The sequence below is a fragment of the Microtus pennsylvanicus genome, chromosome Y (assembly GCF_037038515.1).
Source record: "Microtus pennsylvanicus isolate mMicPen1 chromosome Y, mMicPen1.hap1, whole genome shotgun sequence".
Taxonomy (NCBI): domain Eukaryota; kingdom Metazoa; phylum Chordata; class Mammalia; order Rodentia; family Cricetidae; genus Microtus; species Microtus pennsylvanicus.
In genome coordinates this window covers 42194010-42200866 of record NC_134602.1, presented here as the reverse complement: position 1 = coordinate 42200866, position 6857 = coordinate 42194010, and the positions used below count along the sequence as shown (strand labels likewise).

The 6857-nt window shown below is 51.1% G+C and overlaps 1 pseudogene; it reads right to left on the bottom strand.

Moving 5' to 3' along the window:
• Positions 1–551: 551 nt before the first annotated feature.
• LOC142842006 (MLV-related proviral Env polyprotein-like) lies at positions 552–1218 on the bottom strand (annotated as a pseudogene).
• Positions 1219–6857: the final 5639 nt, after the last annotated feature.

The window sequence follows — 6857 nt, the reverse complement described above, 5'->3', positions numbered from 1 at the left end:
TAAGTAATAACCAGATAGGATGGACTGAAGAATATTGCATAAAGCTCGATGAGAGCTTGGGACTGTTCCCATGCAGAGTTCTGTTCCTGATACCTCCGACAGGGTTAGTTTGTGCTGGGGAAGACAGTGCACTGTGTGGGTGGCGAGGTATATACGGCATAGGTACCTGTCACCACTATCCCTTCATAATAGGGGGGTCTGGAAATCAAGCATAACCAACATTCTCGGGTCTTATTGGGGTCAGTGGCGTTGAGAATTAAATATGCTCCCTGTACCAGATTGATCAGTCTGTTCCCAGTCTCGAGGTGCTGGGGAGACTGCTGTTCGGTTCCCCTAGTCGTGGGGGGCAGGCTACCAGTATTAGGAGTGCTGGTATAAGCCAACTGTTTCTCCGTGATATGTTGGAGTAAGGCTGGGGGAAATGCTGGTGCCGAGTGGGAAGGAGGATTCTGCTCAGGTAAGACTGGATTTGGTCCAATAGATAGCTGAGGACCAACGTTCATTACCTGTCTAGTTAGGGAAAACATGGTAACCGGGTCATGTCCCTGTCGTCAATAGAGGCGTAATCCCCAGGACTTGGGATTGTCCAAGGATGCCTTTTTCCCTTGTGTGGTAAAGTCAAGGACCAAGGGGTTACATCTGCCTCCCGGGGTGGCCCCCTGGACATTAGTGGCAGAGGTGGAGTCATAACAGGGGCCACATGCTTTTCCTCTGCATGTCCATGGCCCCCACCTTGATACCCTGGTGCGGTACCTCGCCTAAGGGTGATCAGGTCCCAAGTAGAGGATAGTTTCCAGTAAGCATCCCCTGTTGTTTCACAACCCCATTGGGCACAGTATTCCCTCTGCTGGCCCCCCACAATTCCTTTTAGTATCCTGTCATGGCATACATAGAAATCTTTGCTTCTTGTCCCATGTAGCCCCCCTGGGTGGTGACAGCCATATCCGGGGAACGGCTCCTGGTCTGAGGGGTTCCTACTAAATCACAAAGATCAAAGTATAGGGTTGGAAAAGCATCTGCCATTGTTCCTAGCAAGGAAGTGGTGTTGGCGACCCGTCCTGTCATAAGGTTGGTGACCCTCCTGGTTATGTTAAAAACCCGGTGAGGACTATCCCCTCGGCCCACCATCCCCAGTCCCAACAGTGTCCATAGAACGTTTAATGGGGCCCCCGGGTAAGTCTTATCTTTAGAAGGTTTTGAGAGCACTGGACCATCCATGATGGTTCTGCTGTATCCCTTTCCATACAAGCTGCTTTCACGTGGGAGGTATGGACTCAGGCCGCGATGCCGTCAACTTTCAATGCCTTTGGAGTGGTTAGCAGCACGGTGTAGGGCCCTTCCAGCGCGGTTCCAAATTCTTAGTCTGATGTCTGCGGACCCACACTGTATCGCCAATCTGGTAGCTGTGAGGTACCGCTGGTCTGTCCAATTGTTCCTTATAGGCTGCAGCAAGTGGCTTCCAGACCACTCTCTGCACGATCTGGGGTGCCTGCAAATGAGCTTCCAGAGAGGGGCTATTAGCAAAGTCTGAAATGTTGGAGTCAAATAAATTAATGAAGGGCGGGGGTGCCCCATATAGTATTTCAAAAGGTGTGAGCCCGTGGGGTCCTGGTGTTGCGGGCTCTGTAGAGGGCTAGGGGTTGTAGGAGCACCCAGTCTCTAGTGCCAGTTGCAAGCGTTAATTTGGTCAAAGTCTCCTTAATAGTTCTATTCATTCTCTCTACCTGTCCTGAACTCTGGGGTCTGTATGCACAATGTAATTTCCAATCAATCCCCAATAGCTTGGCCACCAACTGACTTACCTGGGAGACAAAGGCGGGCCCATTGTCAGTGCCCAGCACTTGGGGCATGCCATACCTGGGGAAGATTTCTTCCAACAGCTTTTTGGTCACAATTTTTGCCGTTTCATGCTTCGTTGGGAAGGCTTCCACCCATCCAGAAAAAGTGTTAACAAATACCAACAGATATTTGTATCCATATAATCCTGGTTTGACTTCAGTAAAGTCAATCTCCCAGTGGGTTCCAGGACGATGCCCTCGTACCCACACTCCCTGTCCCAGCCGGGTTTTTCCTGCATTAACTTGGGCGCACGCTCGGCATTTGTTTACAATTTCCTGCAAAACGCTGTCTCTACCCAGCAAGTAAAAGTGGCTCTCTTCCTGGTCCAATAAGGTTTTCATCTTTCAGGGACTGAGGTGGGTCAGCTTATGCAAGCAATTAAGCATTTCATGGGTATATGCCATGGGCATCGCAGTCTTTCCTTGCCAGGTCCATTTGCCTGTGTCTGGGTCATGGGAGGCCCCCAGGCGGATTAGATGTTCCAGGTCTCTTTTATCATATTTGAGGGGGTCCCATGCCCTTTCTGTCCCTTGTTGTATGGGAAAAACCGTCGAGGTGGTCTCTTGGGCCACTTGCTTAGCTGTTTTGTCTGCCAAGCGATTACCCCTGGCTTCTGTGTTATTTCCTTTTTGGTGACCTGGGCAATGCATAATGCTTAATTTTTGAGGCAAGAACAGGGCCTTGAGTAGGGCTAGAATCTCAAGCTTGTTTTTGATTTCTTTGCCCTCAGAAGTTAGCAGCCTCGCCTTCGCTAGATTTCCCTGTGAATGTGGGCGGTGGCAAAAGCGTACTGACTATCAGTATAGACGTTAAGCTTCTTACCTTCTGCCATCCTAAGTGCTTGTGTGAGGGTGACGAGTTTGGCCCATTGAGCCGAGGTCCCTGCTGGAATGGCTTTAGCCCAGATTACCTCTGTCCCAGTGGTTACCGCTGCCCCAGCCTTTCATTCTCCATCCTTTAGGAAACTTCTCCCGTCCATATACCAGGTGAAGTTGGCGTCTTTAAGAGGGCGATCCGTCAGGTCCGGTCCGGTTCCATGCATTTCCGCAAGGATCTCAGGGCAATCATGCTCTGCCTCCCCCTCTGGCAGGGGGAGCAAGGTTGCAGGGTTCAGGGCTACCACAGGTCCAAAATGGACTCAGTCAGTGTCCAGAAGCATGGCCTGATAGTCGGTCATGTGAGCGATAGAGAGCCAGCAGTCAGGGGGTTGCTTGACCAGGGCCTCCACCGCATGAGGGGCCAAAATAGTCAATGACTGCCCCAGAGTCAGTTTGCCTGCATCTTTTGTCAGGACTGCTATTGCAGCTACCATTCTGCTGCATGGGGCCATCCAGAGGCCACCGGGTTTAACTTCTTTGATAGGTAGGCCACAGGGCGTCGCCAGGGTCCTAGGTTCTGCGTTAGGACCCCTTTGGTGTAACCCTGCTTCTCATCTCTGAATAGTTCAAATGGCTTGGTCAGTTCTGGGAGCCCCAACGCAGGGGCTGTTAGCAGGGCCTGTTTTATTTTCTGATATGCCTCCTGTTGGTCCTTTCCCCAATTAAATAGAGTCCCTGGTTTAGTAAGAGGGTACAAGGGGGCTGCCATCTCAGCAAACCCCGGGATCCAGAGGCGACAGAATCCTGCCATCCCTAGAAATTCCCTCAGTTGTCGAGGGGTCCGAGGCAAGGGCATTCTCATGACTGTCTCTTTTCTGGCCTCTGTCAGCCATCTCTGTCCTTCTTTGTTCGAGTACCCCAGGTAAGTAACTTGCTTTTGACAAATTTGAGCCTTTTTAGCTGAGGCTCGGTAGCCAAGGTCCCCCAGGGCCTGTAACAAGGCCTTGGTACCCTCCCAGCATTCCTGTTCTGAGTGGCTGCCAGTAGGAGATCGTCCACATATTGAAGCAGCATCAGTGTTGGATGCTGGATCCTAAAGTCAGCCAAATCCCTATGTAATGCTTCATCGAACAGAATGGGCTATTTTTAATTCTTTTGGGAGCCTAGTCCAAGTTAACTGTCCCGAAATCCCCAAGTCAGGGTCTTTCCATTCGAAGGCAAATATAGGCTGATTCCCAGGGTAAAGTCTCAGACAGAAGAATGCATCTTTCAAATCCAACACTGAATACCAGTTATAGGTCGGGGAGAGTCTGCTCAACAAATTGTAGGGGTTAGGCACTGTGGGGTGTATGTCCTCCACCCACTTGTTGACTTCCCTTAGGTCTTGGACTGGCCTGTAATCCCCCATTCCAGGCTTTTTGACAGGCAATATGGGAGTATTTCAGGGGGACTGGCAGGGTATCAATATTCCCTGGTCCAAGAGTCTCCATATGTGAGGTCTAATTCCCTCTCTGGCTTCATGTGACATGGGATATTGTTTGATCGAAATGGGGGTGGCTGTAGCCTTTAAAGATATAACTAAGGGGGCTTGTTGTTTGGCCAGTCCGATGCCCCCAGTCTCTGCCCATGCTTGAGGGAATTCTTTCAGCCAAGAGGTCTCTGTTAAGGGATCAGGTTCTGTGGGTGGTTCGTGGAGCCGGTATTCATCTTCCAAATTTAGGGTCAGCACGTGCAGAGGCTGCCCTTGGGGCCAGGTGATCTGCATCCCCGAATTTTCAAAGTATATTTGGGCTTTTAATTTGGTGAGCAAGTCTCTTCCTAATAGTGGGTATGGGCAGTCAGGGACAGGAAGAAAAGAGTGAGTCACCTTACCAGTAGCCAGATGAACTTTGTGATCAGTTGTCCATCGGTACCTCTTTCCACTGGTAGCTCCTTGGACCCAAGCAGACTTGATGCTCAGGGGCCCGAGGTTCTGGGTCACCACAGAATGCTGAGCCCCGGTATCTACTAGGAAGGTGACTGGCTGCCCCCCGACATTAAGGGTTACCTGGGCTCAGGGGGAGGCTCCTGACCCCGACTTCCCTAGTCATCCAAGGTCAAAAGGGAGGTTTGGGGTCTCGGCTTTTGAGGTCCCCTGGGTATCTTGGGGCAGTCTTTGACCCAATGTCCTTTTTCCTTGCAGTAGGCACATTGATCCTTGCCCACGGGGGGCCCCCTTCTGTCTCCCCCATGTCTGTCCTGCCTCTGTCTTGAAACTACAGTGGCCAAAAGCTTGCTAATCTCACTGTTCCTCTTACGGTCCCTCATATTTTCTCTCTTCTCAGCTTCCTTCTTTAGTCTTTCATCTCTCTCCTTGGCTTCTTTTCTGAGCCGTTCGTCCCTCTCCTCTTGTGTCTCTCTCTTGTTAAAAATCCAATCTGCCTCCTTCAGTAAATCCTGGAGCGAACTCTCCTTTAGGTTATCTAATCGTTCCAATTTTCTCTTAATGTCTGGAGCTGACTGCCAAATAAAGCACATGGAAACATTTCTTTGTAGCTCTGGATCCTCTGGATCATAAGGAGTATAAATGCAGTAAGCTTCCTTAAGTCATTCTAGAAAGCAGAAGGGGTTTCCTCGGAGCCCTGGATAATCTTCTTTACCTGAGCCAAATTAGTTGGGCGCCTAGCGGCCCCATGGAGACCCACTATGAGCAACTGGCGATAGAGGATTAGGTGGTTCCTACCTTCGTCCATAGTGAAATCCCAATCCGGACATTCTAGGGGAAATGCCGCATCAATTTCATTAGGTAGCTGAGTAGGGCAGCCATTAGCCCCCCTGACATTCTTTCGCGCCTCTAGGAGGACTCTTTGCTTCTCTTCTGTCTTCAGAAGCGTCTGCAGGATTTTCTGGCAATCATCCCAGGTGGGCTGATGGACGACTAGAATAGACTCAATCAAAGAAGTTAGCATGGAGGGATCCTTAGAGAAGGGGGGTTATTATTTTTCTAGTTGTAGAGATCTGAGACCGAGAAGGGCCAATATTGGGTCTGGCCATTGGTGCCTGCTCTAAGTGGAAAAGCCTGGGAAGTGCTCGAGTCAGCAGGGTATTGTTCTCTCCTTCCTCTTAGTCTGGCCGCCATCGGAGAGGGTTCCGGCGGCTCCGCAGCTTCCTTGTCCTCCTAGGGGTCTGCTGTTTCCGCCTTGCCAGGGTCCTGGGGTGGTGTTCCCTGGTATGGAGGTGGCTCTTCCATGAGCAGGTCCACCAGGAGATCGTCTCCTGGAGGCCAAACCCGTGGGGCTGGCTTTGCCTTAGACTCTGGCGGTTTCTTTTTCTGTGAGGCTTTAGTTAGTACAGGGTAGAGGGAGGAGCGAGAGGGAGGAGCGTGAGGGATGCCCGGCCGGGGTTGGAAGGATAGGTGGGGGCAGGGTAGGTGCAGGAGGGGCAGCGAAAATGGGGCATTTCTGAGAAACGAATGGCTTGACCCAAGGAGGGTGGTCATAAGCCAGGGCTTCCCAAGCGACAATGTAGGCAGTCTGATCAGGGTGCCCATGAGGGCCAGGATCCATCACTTTGGCTTTTACCTGTGAGATAACGTTAAGGTCAAAAGTCCCGTCTTGCAGCCATCCGATGTTGAAGGTGGGCCATTCTGATGTACAGAATGTAACCCATCGCTTCTTGCAGAGATCCACGGACTGATTATCCGTGGTGTCTTGGACATCCCGCCAGTGCTGCAAAGTCAAACTCAAAGGGGTGGTGATACACTGTCCCATGGTTTCAAACACAGTTATTGACAGAATGAAACTAACAAATAGGAGACAAACAGCGATACTGCACAGGCGCACATCGCGGCTTCGGCGTAAAACCAAAAGCAAGTGTTCAGACAGAGACAGCGAGAGTCCGGATCTCTCGTCTCCCAGAAGAATCACATACCCTTCAGACAGCGCGGGTGCCCCGAACAGTCCTATCCTGGTAGGATTCACAGAATACGGACGGACCACAAACTTGGCCCCAGACACCTCTGGGACGTCTCCCAGGGTTGCAGTCGGCAGTACGAGCTCGTCAGCTCCTCCGCAAGTCTGCCAGATACTGATCTAGCTAGCTAACTAGTACAGATATGGGCGCAGGCGCAAACACAGAAGCACAGAAGCACAGATATTCACAGAGAACGATCGCTGGCCAGCTTACCTCCTGTTGGTGGGTCAATGATCCCTGGGCGGGGGT